The sequence below is a fragment of the Ovis canadensis genome, chromosome X (genome assembly GCF_042477335.2).
Source record: "Ovis canadensis isolate MfBH-ARS-UI-01 breed Bighorn chromosome X, ARS-UI_OviCan_v2, whole genome shotgun sequence".
Classification (NCBI taxonomy): Eukaryota; Metazoa; Chordata; class Mammalia; order Artiodactyla; family Bovidae; genus Ovis; species Ovis canadensis.
In genome coordinates, this window is record NC_091727.1 from 99,660,767 (window position 1) to 99,675,778 (window position 15,012).

Consider the following 15,012-nt stretch of genomic DNA (forward strand, 5'->3'; position numbering starts at 1 on the left):
GAAGAGAACATCTTGCTGAGGATATTTGTGCTGGTTTATAAAAAGTGTTGCTGTGCTTACTCACTCAGTCTTGTCTGACTATTTGCGACCCTGTGGACTGTAGCTCACCAGGCTCCCCTGTCCATGGGATTCCCCAGGCAGGAATACTGTAGTGGATTGCCATGCCTTCCTCCAGGAGATCTTCCAACCCAGGGATCAAACCCGGGTCTCCCTCATTGCAAGCAGATTCTTTACCAGTTGAGCCACCAGGGAAGCCCAGGAATACTGGAGTGGGTAGCCTATCCCTTCTCCAGGGGATCTTCCTGACCCAGAAATAAACTGGGGTCTCCTGCATTGCAGACAGATTACTTACAGCTAAGCTACCAGGGAAGCCCAAAACATATTTAGAAACACTCATTTGGAGAAAGATGTTTTCATACAGTTTGGGGGCAAATTAAGCCATCCAGCAGAATCATGCCATAAACACCACTGACAGGCACGGACTTCCAAGCTAGAATCCTTCCCAAGCCCACAGTTCCCACTCGCCTCTGTCTGGTCCAGGCCCCCAGCCACACTCTGCATTACAAGGTCACTGTTGGGTTCATCTTCTGTTTGCTGTTAGTGTGAGGGAAGGGAGCCTGGATCTGCCTGTAGCCTGTCTGCAGCCAGTCCAGGAATGGGGGCACTAGGGTCATGGGCACCGAGTCTGGCTGCAGCATACCCCACGAAGGGGGGATGGAGGTACTGCCCTCGATGGGGCACGATCTGGGTGGCCTGCTGGCAGTTGAGCATAGAGAATTTAGTGGGCATGTCCACATACACATTGTTCACGGTGCCCTCAGGCAAGCAACAGTTGGTCTGGGACCTGGTCTGGCACCCGATCCCCTGAGTTGGTGCTGGAGCTGGTGGCTGTGCAGGACTGGTGGGAGGAGGAGCCCCGGGAGGTGCTGGAACTTAGGATCATGAGGATAGTCTCCATCAGGCGGGGTCTTCCCGGGGCTCGGCTCTGCTGAGGCTCCTGCTTGGGCCAGAGGCATCTGCAGCAGCAGGCAGCCACAAGGGATCCCAAGATGATGAAGGCAAGAAACACCAACCCGACAATGAGGAAGTGCACATAGATGGGGACTGCCGAGCCACCGGGGCCATCTTTGTCCACACAGTCAGGCTCACCAGCGCCCTGTTGGTATACATAATTTATAGGTCATGAAGTTGTGTAGTGTCAGTCCTCTGATTTTGTTCTTCCCCTTCAATATTAAGTTGGCTGTTCTGGATCTTTTGCCTCTCCATATAAATTTTAAAATCAGTTTGTCAATATCGACAAAATAACTTTCTGGGATTTTGACTGGGATTACTATTGATACATTGAACCTACAGATGAAGTTGTGAAGAACTGACATCATGACAATATTGAGTCTTCCTATCCATGGACATGGAATATCTCTCCATTTATTTAGTTCTTCCTTAATATCCTATATCAGAGTTTTGTAGTTTTCTTTATATATAGATCATGCACATGTACATCATAGGGATTTTGTACATTGGTGTGACTTGTAGAAAGTCTTAGCCAGCTCAACAGGGACCTCTAGCACCATTTTTAAATTTATACCTAAAGTTTTCCATTTTTGAGGGTGCTTATATAAATAGTTTAATTGAGTTAGCAACAGTTAGAACTGGACATGGAACAACAGACTGGTTCCAAATAGGAAAAGGAGTATGTCAAGGCTGTATATTGTCACCTTGCTTATTTAACTTATATGCAGAGTACATCATGAGAAACACTGGGCTGGAAGAAGCACAAGCTGGAATCAAGATTGCCAGGAGAAATATCAACAACCTCAGACATGCAGATGACACCACCCTTATGGCAGAAAGTGAAGAAGAACTAAAGAGCCTCTTGATGAAAGTGAAAGAGGAGAGTGAAAAAGTTGGCTTAAAGCTCAACATTCAGAAAACGATCATGGCATCTGGTCCCATCACTTCATGGGAAATAGATGGGGGAACAGTGGAAATAGTGTCAAACTTTATTTTTGGGGGCTCCAAAATCACTGCAGGTGGTGACTATAGCCATGAAATTAAAAGACGCTTACTCCTTGGAAGGAAAGTTATGACCAACCTAGATAGCATATTCAAAAGCAGAGACATTACTTTGCCACAAAGGTCCGTCTAGTCAAGGCTATGGTTTTTCCAGTGGTCATGTATGGATGTGAGAGTTGGACTGTGAAGAAAGCTGAGCACCGAAGAATTGATGCTTTTGAACTGTGGTGTTGGAAAAGACTCTTGAGAATCCCTTGGACTGCAAGGAGATCCAATCAGTCCCTTCTAAAGGAGATCAGCCCTGGGTGTTCTTTGGAAGGAATGATGCTAAAGCTGAAACTCCAGTACTTTGGCCACCTCATGCAAAGAGTTGACTCATTGGAAAGACTCTAATGCTGGGAGGGGTTGGGGGCAGGAGGAGAAGGGGATGACAGAGGATGAGATGGCTGGATGGCATCACCGACTTGATGGACATGAGTTTGAGTGAACTCTGGGAGATGGTGATGGACAGGGAGGCCTGGAGTGCTGCGATTCATGGAGTCGCAAAGAGTCGGACACAACTGAGCAACTGAACTGAACTGATGTAAATAGTAGTCTGCCTTTTATTTCAAATTCCACCTGTCCTTTTCTAGCATATAGGAAAGAAATTGACTTTGTATATTAACTTTATCCTTCAATCTTGGTTTATTAGTTCCAGAAGGGGTTTTTTGGTCAATTCTTTTTTTTTTTTATTTTACTTTACACAATACTGTATTGGTTTTGCCATACATTGACGTGAATCCACCACGGGTGTACATGCCTTCCCAAACATGAACCCCCCTCCCACCTCCCTCCCCATAACATCTCTCTGGGTCATCCCCGTGCAATTCTTTCAGAATTTCTATATAGACAATCATGTCATCTGCAAATAAAGACAGTTTTGATTTCATGCTTCTCAGTTTATATGCCTCTTATTTCCTTTTCTTGTCTTATTGAATTAGCTAGGACTTCCAGTATGATGTTGAAAAGCAGTGATAAGAGGCAACATCCTTGCCTTGTTCTTTATCATTGCAGAAAAGCTTTGAGTTTCTCACAGCTGCATGATGTTAGCTGCAGGGTTTTTGCAGAAGTTCTTTATTAAGTTGAGGAAATTCCCTTTTATTTCTGGCTTACTAACAGTCATGAATGAGCATTGGATTTTGCCAAGTACTTTTTACACATCTATTGATATAATCATTTGATTTTTCTTCTTTAGTCTGTTGCTTTGTGAATTACATTAGTTGGTTTCTGAATGTTGAACCAGCCTTAGCTATCTGGGATAAATTCCAACTGGCTATGGTATATAATTCTTTTTTTATAGTTTTTATTCAATTTGCTAATATTTTGCTGTGGATTTTTTAATGTTCTTAAGAATTATTGATCTGTAGTTTTTTTTCTTATAATGTCTTCTCTGATGTCAGTATTAATGGTAATACTGGTCTCATGAAATGAGTTAGCAAGCATTTCCTCTGCTTCTCTCTTCTGAAAGAGATTGTAGAGAATTGGTATAATTTCTTCCTTAAATGTGAAATAGAATTCACCAGTAAACCCATCTGGGTTTAGTGCTTTTTGTTTAAAGTTTATTAAGTATTGATTCAATTTCTTTAATAGAAATCAGTCTATTCATATTGCCTACTTCTTCTTGTATGAGTACTGGCAGTTGAATTTCTTTCAAGGAATTGATTGATTTCATCTAGGTTACCAAATTTGTGGGTATCTGTCATTGTTGTTTAGTCATGTCTGACTCTTTTGTGACCCTATGGATTATAGCCCTCCAGGCTGCACAGTCCATGGGATTTCCCAGGCAAGAATACTGGAATGGGCCATTTCCTTCTCCAGAGGATCTTCCCGACCCAGGTATCAAACTTGCATCTCCTGCATTGGCAGGCAGATTCTTTACCACAGAGTCACCAAGGAAGCCCTTATGGGCATCTAGTTGTTAACAATATTCTTTTATTATGCATTTAATGTCCATAAGATCTGTGGTGATGTCCCTTCTTTCATTCTTTATATTAGCAATGTGTGTCTTCTATTTTTCTTAGCCTGCCTAATGTTTATCAATTTATTGCTCTTTCTGAAGAACTAACTGTTGTTTCCATTGATGTTCTCTATTGATTTCCTGTTTTCAATTTCATTGATTTCTGCTCTAATTTTTTTGTTTTTATTTATTTTTTATTGGAAGATAACTCCTTTACAATATTGTGCTGATTTCTACCATATATCAACATGAATCAGCCACAGGTAGCTGCTCTAATTTTTATTATTTCTTTTCTTTTGCTTACATGGAATTTCATTTGCTTTTTTTTTTTGTAGTTTCCTAAAATGGAAACTTAGATTATTGATTTTAAATCTTTCTTATTTTCTAATACATGCATTCAATGCTATAAATTTCCCTCTAACCAATGTTTTCACAGAACCCCTCAAAATTTGATAGGTTGTATTTTCCTTTTTGTTTAATTCAAAATGTTTTTTAATTTCTCTTGAGGTCTGTCTGTGTTACTTAGAAGTGTATTATTTAATCTCCAAGTATTTTGGAGATTTTCTGCTCTCTGTTATTGACTTCTATTTTAATTCCATTGTGGTTATCTGAGAATAAACATTATATAATATCTATTCTTTTAAATTGGTTAAATTATGTTTTATGGCCCAAACTGTATTAACAGTTAATTTTGGTGATGTTCTACGTGAGCTTGAGAAGAATATGTTATCTGTTCTTGCTGGGTAAAGTACTCAATAGATGTCAATTATATCCAATTGACTGATGGTGCTGTTGAGTTCAATTATGTCCTCACTAATTTTCTGCCTGCTGAATCTGTCCATTCCTAATAGAGTTAGGCTGAAGTTTCCAAGAGTGGATTCTCAGGACTACCCTGGTGGTCCAGTGGTTAAGGATCCATGTTCCAATGCAGGACACATTGAGTTTGATCCCTGGTCAAGGAACTAAGATCCCACACACCGCAGGGTAACTAAGCTGGCACACTGCAACTATCGAGCCTGCTTAGCACAAAAAAGAGCCCATGCACTGCAATGAAAGATCTCACATGCAGCAACCAAGATCTCATGCACCACAACTAAGACCTGATGCAGGCAAATAAAGAAATAAATGTTTTAAAAATAATAAAATAAAATAGTGAAATTCATCTATTTCTCCTTGCAATTCTATCAGTTTTCATCCCATGTATTTTGGCAGTCTGTTGTTAGGCATATATACAATGAAGAGCTGAATGAATCACAAGCTAGAATCAAGATTGATGGGAGAAATAGCAACAACCTCAGATATGCAGATGATAACACCCTTATGGCAGAAAGTGAAAAGGAACTAAAGAGCCTCTTGATGAGAGTGAAAGAGGAGAGTGAAAAAGCTAGCTTAAAACTCAACATTCAAAAACCTAAGATCATGGCATCTGGTCCCATCACTTCATGGCAAATAGATGGGGAAAAAGTGGAAGCAATGACAGATTTTATTTTCTTGGGCTCCAAAATTACTGCAAACAGTAACTGTAGCCATGAAATTAAAAGACACTTGCTCCTTGGAAGGAAAGCTATGACAAACCTTGACAGCATATTAAGAAGTAACCATTAGTTTGTTTTCTACATTTATTACTCTACTTCTGTTTTATAAATAAGTTCATTTATACTTTTTTTTAAGATTTCTTACATAAGCAAAATGAGAAGGTGGTGGCAGAGGATGAGATGGTTAGATAGCATCACCAACTCAATGGACATGAATTTGAGCAAACTCCGGGAGATAATGAAGGACAGGGAAGCCTGGTGTGCTGCAGTTCATGGGGTCGCAGTCAGACATGACTTAGCAACTGAACAACATATAAGTGATATCATATGATATTTGTCTTTCTGTTTCTGACTTACTTCACTGAGTATGACAATCTCTAGGACCATTCATGTTGCTGCAAATAGCATTGTTTGCTCTTTTTTATGACTGAGTAATACTGCATTGTATATATGTACCACATCCTCTTTATCCATTCCTCTGTTGATAAGTTTTAGATTCCTCACATAAATGGGATCATGTAATATTTGTCCTGTGTCTGGTTTATTCCTCTAAGCATAATGTCCTTCAGATTTATATATGTTATCATAAATGGCAGAATTTCCTTTTTAAGGCTGAGTAATAGTCCATTGTATGTATAAGCACATTTTCTCTATCCATTGATCAGTTGTACGTATTACTGTACTTTTCAAGGTGCTGTACTGTAAGATTAAACATCTTTTCTTTTTATGTTTGTGTTTGTTTTTTTAGGTATTAGTTGTGTGAAAAGTACTATTAACCTAGTATAGTACAGTACTATGTTGCTGTTTGTGTTAGTTGGGTACCTAAGCTAACTTTGTTCAGCTTATGGACAAATTGGACTTAACAAACTCACTCTCAGAATGAAACTCATTTGTATATAGGGGACTTGGTATAAAACTACAAAAGGTTCAGCAATTCCACTTTTGGGTATATATCCAAAGGAACTGAAATCATAACTTTGAAGAGATATCTACACCACCATGATCACTGCATAGAGGGCATAGAGGGGTTGGCATCCAGTGAACAGGCAAGAAGAATTATTGGATGGAGAAGGGAGGGGAGATCAGAAAGGGTAGAGCTGAAAGAGCATCAGCAATAGGAGATGGAGTGTAAGCTGCAATTTCACTCATACCTGAGGTTAATGGAATGCACATTTGCATCTTTGAAAGTTTGCAATTTGAAGGTTCACATGTAGGAGACTTAGTATAATTGAGCATTTTATTATTTTGTTTTCCATCTTTTCTTAGTATATCAGTTATATTCCTTTTTAAAAAAAACTTTTTTAGAGGTTGCCGTAGAGTATGCAATATACATTTATAACTAATCCACAGTATAAGTATCATATATAAAATATTCCTAATTCCTTCTTTCCAAATTTATCATTGCTGTCATTCATTTTGCTTATACATAAGCATACAGAATCAAATACATTGTTGTTATTTTTTTTATTTTGAGCAAGCTATTTTCTGTTAGATCAATTGATAAGAAAAATAAAAGGTTTTATTTTACCTTCTCATATTCTTTCTGCAATGCTCTTTCTTTATATAGAGTTTCTGATCTATACAATTTTCCTTCTCTCTGAAAATGTTCTCTTAACATTTATTATGAGGCACATCTACTGATGACAAATTTCAATTTTTGTTTGTATGAGAAAGTATTTCTCCTTCACTTTTGAAGAATAATTTTGTAGAGTACAGAATTCTAGACAAGTGTTTTTCTTTCCTCAACATTTTAAGTATTTCAAACCAATCTCTTCTTGCTTGCATGGTTTCTGAGAAGAAATCATTATAAGTCTTATGTTTACTTCTCTATAGGTAAAGTATTTTTAAACTATGGCTTCTTTCATGATTTTTCCTTTATATTCTCTGCAGTTTGAATATGATATGCATATGTGTGATTGTTATTTGGCATTTATCTCATTTGGTGTTCTTTGAGCTTCCTATATCTGTGATTTAGCATCTGACATTAATTTTGGGGAAAATCTCAGTCATTATTATTTCAAATATTGCTTGTTATTTTCCCTTTCTTTTCTTTTTGATATTCCAGTACATATATGTTATGCCACTTGTAGTTGTCCTACAGTTCTTGGCTATTCCATTCTAGGTTTTTTCAGTCTTTTTTCTATTTTTCAGTTTTGGAAGTTTCTGTTCTCTCATCATCAAGTTCAGAAATTATTTTCTCAGCTATATCTAATCTATTAATGAGCCCATCAAAATTGTTCTTTCTGTTACACTGTTTTTATCACTATCTTTTCTTTTTTTTAGAATTCCCATCTCTCTGCTTACATTATCTACCTGTTCTTCCCTATTATCTACTTTTTCCACTGAAGTCCTTACATATTAACCACAGTCTTCCAACATTTCTGCCATATCTGACTTTGGTTCTGATGCTTGTTCAATCTCTTTGAGCTATGTTTTCAGCCTTATAGTATGCCTTGTGATTTTTTTTGTCGTAAGGTGAACATAATGTACTGCTGTTATGGATTGAAGGTTTGTGTCCCCCTAAAATTTATGTTGAGCTTTAAGCCAACTTTTTCACTCTCCTCTTTCACTTTCATCAAGAGGCTCTTTAGTTCTTCTTCACTTTCTGCCATAAGGGTGGTGTCATCTGCATATCTGAGGTTATTGATATTTCTCCTGGCAATCTTGATTTCAGCTTGTGCTTCTTCCAGCCCAGCGTTTCTCATGATGTACTCTGCATATAAGTTAAATAAGCAGGGTGACAATATACAGCCTTGACGTACTCCTTTTCCTATTTGGAACCAGTTTACTGTTCCATGTCCAGTTCTAACTGTTGCTTCCTGACCTGCATACAGGTTTCTCAAGAGGCAGGTCAGGTGGTCCAGTATTCCCATCTCTTTCAGAATTTTCCACAGTTTATTGTGAGCCACACAGTCAAAGGCTTTGACATAGTAAAAAAAAAGCAGAAATAGATGTTTTTCTGGAACTCTCTTGCTTTTACGATGATCCAGCAGATGTTGGCAATTTGATCTCTGGTTCCTCTGCCTTTTCTAAAACCAGCTTGAACATCAGGAAGTTCACAGTTCATGGACTGCTGAAGCCTGGCTTGGATAATTTTGAGCATTACTTTGCTAGCATGTGAGATGAGTGCAATTGTGCGGTAGTTTGAGCATTCTTTGGCGTTGCCTTTCTTAGGGATTGGAATGAAAACTGACCTTTTCCAGTCCTGTGGCCACTACTGAGTTTTCCAAATTTGCTGACATATTGAGTGTAGCACTTTCACAGCATCATCTTTTAGGATTTGAAATAGCTCAACTGGAATTCCATCACCTCTACTAGCTTTGTTCATAGTGATGCTTCCTAAGGCCCACCTGACTTCACAGTCCAGGATGTCCGGCTCTAGGTGAGTTGGCTTAAAGCTCAACATTCAGAAAACTAAGATCATGGCATCCGGTCGCATCATTCTTGGCAAATAGATGGAGAAACAGTGGATGCAGTGGATGACTTTATTTTGGGGGGCTCCAAAATCACTGTGGATGGTGATTGCAGCCATGAAATTAAAGACACTTGCTCTTTGGAAGGAAAGTTATGACCAACCTAGACAGTATATTTAAAAGCAGAGACGGGGGCAGTCCTAAGACGGCAAAGGAATAGAATTGGAAGACTACTTTCTCCCCCACAAATTCATCGAAAGAACATTTGAATACTGAGCAAATTCCACAAACAACTTCTGAATGCTGGCAGAGGAAATCAGGCACCCAGAAAGGCAGCCCAATGTCTTTGAAAGGAGGTAGGGCAAAATATAAAAGATAAAAAGAGAGACAAAAGAGGTAAGGATGGAGATCCATCCCAGGAAGGGAGTCTTTAAAAAGAGAGAAGTTTCCAAACACCAGGAAACATTCTCACTGGTGGGTCTGTGGTGAGGCTTAGAATCTCAGAGGGCAACATAACTGGGAGGAAAAATAAATAAATAAAACACACAGATTACATGCCTAATGGCAACTCCCAGCAGAGAAGCAGCTTCGACACTCTCATCCACCACTAGCAAGTGGGAGCTGGACAGGGAGGCACGGGCTGCACTGCTTAGGGTAAGGACTGGGCCTGAATGCCCTGAGGGCAATCTGAGGGAACTAACTTGAGATAGCAACCCAGACTGTGGGATAGCTATGCCACAAAAAGCCCTAACCTAAGACACTGCCAGGCCCACTCACAGAACAAAGGACTGAGCAGAGCTAACCGGCTGCAGGCTGGCCCATCCCCTGCCAGAGACAGGCAGGCAAGGGCAGCCAGAGCTGGAAAGGGGCAATCACGGCCCCAGAGAGGCATCCTCAACCAAACTGCAAGCAGGCTTCATTGCTAACCAAGACTTCTTGGGATTCTGGATAGTTGACATCCACCAGGAGGGTTGCAGCCAGAGATCAGCTCCCCAGAAGAGACACATGGCCCACCTGAGAAGGCGTGCCTGTTCTACACCCAGAAAACTGAGCAGCTGGGACAGGGGAGGCAATAAGATGCACCCTCCAACTGGGGGTTACTGTGCTCACCAAGCACCTGGTCACCTGAGCTGCTCGGACCTGGGAAGGGCACAAAACGCAGGCCCAACCGAGTCTGCGCCTTTGTGGAGTACCTGACAACCTGAACCTGAGTGGCTTAGACCTGGGAAGTGCACGCAACCCAGGGTCTGCCTCAGACAGTTCCCAGCAGAGCAACCTAGAGCCTGAGAAGTGTAGACCATGAAAGCACACACGCTGTGAGCGGGGGCAAACCCAGTGCGGCTGAAACACTGTAAACACTCCCCACACATGCCAGTGATATTTGTTTGCAGTATTCCTCCCTCCCCAGAGCATAACTGAACAAGTGAGCCTAAAAAAGTGACCACCACCACCCTCTCGTGTCAGGGCAGAAATTAGACCCTGAAGAGACCAGCAAACAGAAGAAGCTAAAATAAACAGAGGGAACCACTTTGGAAGTGACAGGTGCAATAGATTAAAACCCTGTAGTTAGCATCAACTACATAGGAAGGGGCCTATAGATCTTGAGAAGTATAAGCCGGATCAAGGAACTATTTGAAAATGAATGGGAAAACCAATACAATATTGTAAAGTAATTAACTTCCAATAAAGTAAATAAATTTATTTTAAAAAAGAAAATGAACTGACCCCACACTGTCCACAACAGCTCCAGAGAAAGTCCTAGATATATTTTTACTATTATCATTTTTTAATTAAAATTTTTTTTATTTTTAAGTTATCTATTTCTCCTTTAATTTTCATTTTTATAACCCACTATTACCTTGCAAAAAAAAAGATCCAATTTTTAAAGCAAACTTCATATGTATATTTTATAAATTTTGTGACTTTGTTTTTTGATATTGTATTTTTGAGACTCTAACCTCTACACTAGATTTTTAATCTTTGATTTTTGTTATTTGTTATCAATTTTGTACCTTTAAGAACCCAATCTTCAGTATGCATTTTTATTAGGTGTGAGATTACTGGCTTGATTTCTCTCTCCCCCTTTTGACTCATTTTTCTCCATCAGGTCACCTCTATCTCCTCCATCCCCTTTCTCTTCTCTACCCAACTTTGTGAATCTTTTTGTGTGTTCTGGGCTGTGGAGAACACTTAGAGAACTGATTACTGGCTGGATCTGTCTCTTTCCTCTTGATTCCCCCTTTTATGCTCCTGGCCACCTCTGTTTCCTTCCTCCCTCTTTTCTTCTCTGTGTAAATCTGTGAACATCTCTGAGGGATCCAGACTATGGAGAGCACACAGGGAAGTGATTACTGGCTAGCTTGCTCTCTCCCCCTTTGATTCCCCTTTTGATTCCTGGTCACCTCTATCTCCCTCCTCCCTCTTCTCTTCTCCATGTAACTCTGTGAACCTTTCCAGGTGTCCCTCACTGTGGAGAAACTTTTCATTATTAACCTAGATGTTTTATCATCAGTGCCGTATAGATGGAGAAGTCTTAAGGCTACTGTAAGAATAAGACTGAAAACCAGAGGCAGGAGGCTTAAGTTCAAAACCTGAGAACACCAGAGAACTGACTCCAGGGAACATTAATCAAAAAGAATTCATCAAAAGCCTCCATACCTACACTGAAACCAAGCACCACCCAAGGGCCAACAACTTCCAGAGCATGACATACCATGCAAATTCTCCAACAACACAGGAACATAGCCCTGAGCTTCAATATACAGGCTGCCCAAAGTCACACCAAATCCACTGACATGACATCTCAAAACTTACTACTGGACACTTCATTGTACTCCAGAGAGAAGACATCCAGCTCCACCCACCAGAACACGGACACAAGCTTCCCTAACCAGGAAACCTTGACAAGCCACCTGTCCAACCCCACCCACAACGAGGAACCTCCACAATAAAGAGGAACCACAAACTGCCAGAATACGGGAAGGCCACCCTAAACACAGCAATATAAACAAGATGAAAAGGCAGAGAAATACTCAGCAGGTAAAGAAACAGGATAAATGCCCACCAAACCAAACAAAAGAGGAAGAGACAGGGAATCTACCTGATAAAGAATTCAGAATAATGCTTCTGAAAATGGTCCAAAATCTTGAAAACAAAAGGGAGTTATAGATAAATAGCCTGGAGACAAGGATTGAGAAGATGCAAGAAATGTTTAACAAGGACATAGAAGAAATAAATACGAGTCAATATATAATGAATAATGCAATAAGTGTGATCAAAAATACTATGGAGGGAACCAAGAGTAAGAATAATTGAGGCAGAAGATAGGATAAGTAAGGTGGAAGATAGAATGGCAGAAATAAATGAAGCAGAGAGCACAAAAGAAAAAAGAATTAAAAGAAATCAGGACAACCTCAGAGACCTCTGGGACAATGTTAAACATCCCAACATTCGAATCACAGGAGTCCCAGAAAAAGAAGACAAAAAGAAAGACCATGAGAAAATCCTTGAGAAGATAATAGTTGAAAACTTCCCTAAAATGGGGAAGGAAATAGTCACCCAAGTCCAAGAAGCCCAGAGAGTCCAAAACAGGATATACCCAAGGCAAAACACCCCAAGACACATATTAAGCAAATTAACGAAGATCAAACACAAAGAACAAATATCAAAAGCAGCAAGGGAAAAACAACAAATAACACCCAAGGGGATTCCATAAGGATAACAGCTGATCATTCAGTAGAAACTCTTCAGGCCAGAAGGAATGGCAGGACATACTTAAAGTGATGAAAGAGAAAAACCAAGAGCCCAGATTACTGTACCCAGCAAGGATCTCATTCGAATATGAAGAAGAAATCAAAAGCTTTACAGACAAGCAAAAGCTGAGAAAAGTCAGCACCACCAAACCAGCTCTCCAACAAATGCTAAAGGATCTTCTCTAGACAGGAAACACAGAAAGGGTGTATAAACTCAAACCCAAAACAACAAAGTAAATGGCAATGGGATCATATTTATCAATAATTACCTTAAATGTAAATGGGTTGAATGCCCCAACCAAAAGACAAAGACTGGCTGAATGGATACAAAAACAAGACCACTATATATGTTGTCTACAAGAGACCCACCTCAAAACAAGGGACACATACAGACCAAAAGTGAAGGGCTGGAAAAAATATTCCATGCAAATAGAGACCAAAAGAAAGCAGGAATAGCAATACTCATATCAGATAAAATAGACTTTAAAATAAAGGTTGTGAAAAGAGACAAAGAAGGACACTACATAATGATCAAAGGATCAATTCAAGAAGAAGATATAACAATTATGAATATATATGCACCCAACATAGGAGCACCACAATATGTAAGGCAAATGCTAACAAGCAAGAAAGGGTAAATTAACAATAACACAATAATAGTGGGAGACTTTAATACCCCACTCACACCTATGGATAGATTAACTAATTAACTAGATTAACTAGTTCAGTTCAGTTCAGTCGCTCAGTCGTGTCTGACTCTTTGCGACCCCATGAATCACAGCACGCCAGGCCTCCCTGTCCATCACCATCTCCCGGAGTTCACTCAGACTCACGTCCATCGAGTCCGTGATGCCATCCACCCATCTCATCCTGGGTCGTCCCCTTCTCCTCCTGCCCGCTGTGATAAATAAATGTCTATTGTTTAAGTCACCCATTACATCATATTTTGTTATAGCAGCCTGAACTAAGACAACTAGGTAAAAGGAACTGTGGTAAATAGGCATTTAGTAATGTCATGATAAGGTGTAGGGGAAGAGGAAGCATTCAATAGCCCTATGATTAGGTCATAATCTTTTGGTGATCCTGTACCCTTGGATGGTAAATTTCACAGGATGGGTAGTGGGGGTTAGAGTTGGGTGCTTCCCTTCCCTCAAGTAGGCTTTTAAAAACTCTAGCATGTGAGGTTCTAGTAAAATAGTTTCTGGTAAAATAGCTTCTCCTGAGAGCATACCTTGTTAAGAAGAACATAATGGTTCCAACATAATTTCTTTTCTCCTCTGCCTGCTAAAAACACAAAAGAATCCTCTCTGATATTTACTGTGAGGGCCTGGTCAAGCTCCTAGAAGCAAAACTCACAGAAGTTTGGTGGCCCCCATATGACTGGGTCCCTCTGGGGTCTCTAACTCCTAGAGCTGTCCACACTGACCCTCCAGCTCAGTTTACTGTAACTATAATTCATTGATTCCAGTTCAGACTCTCCTACTGCAACACTGGGTCCCAAGGAGGTTTCTCCTCATAGATTTCTAATTCATCAAGTAGTGATTCTCTGTATATGTCTGTCTGTCTATCCAATTTCAGGGGGAGCAATTTGCCCTGTGACCTCACTTCTCTGACAGATCTAGGAAGAGTTGTGGGCTTTTCCATTTGTTCAGCTTTCTATTTGTTAAGACAGCATGGCAACTTCTAAGTCAGTTATTTGTTTTTCCTACCTAAGTATACATACCTTTTTTAGCAACTCAGTCCCTGTTTCCTACAGTAAAGTTAGAAACAGATTTGTTTGTTTTTTAAAGGAAAGTGACATAACAATAAAGATGAAAATCATGCTCAATTCTTTAGATGATTTTTTTTCATAAACATATTTTCCTGTTACGGTAAATTTATATTAAGTAAATAATGATGGCATTAACTGGCATTCTTGATGTGCTTTTGATCATCTTTTTCCAAAAGCTATTGCTAAGAGAACTTCCTAAGAAACACCACTTAACCACTAAATGACCATTTCTTATATAATGGCCATTTCTTATATATAATGATAGCTTAGTTAGATATTGCTCTTCATTCCATTTTCTTCTCTATTCTATTGCCATTAACAATAATGAGATTTTCACACTTTCTCTTAAAATATAATAGATTCATTGAGCAATTGTTTCCCTGCCAAATATTATTATAGAAAATGAAACATGTCTTCAGAATGATGTTTAATAGCTCAAGCCTTACCCAAAGCCCTCAAGCTTAGGATCCGTATCTAATTTGAACCTTATTTATGGCCCTTATCATACTGTACTATAATTGTTTACTTGTCT

The 15,012-nt window shown here is 39.6% G+C and overlaps 1 pseudogene; it reads right to left on the reverse strand.

Moving 5' to 3' along the window:
- Positions 1-560: 560 nt before the first annotated feature.
- LOC138930821 (protein shisa-2 homolog) overlaps positions 561-15,012 on the reverse strand; it is a 43,262-nt pseudogene continuing 28,810 nt past the window's right edge.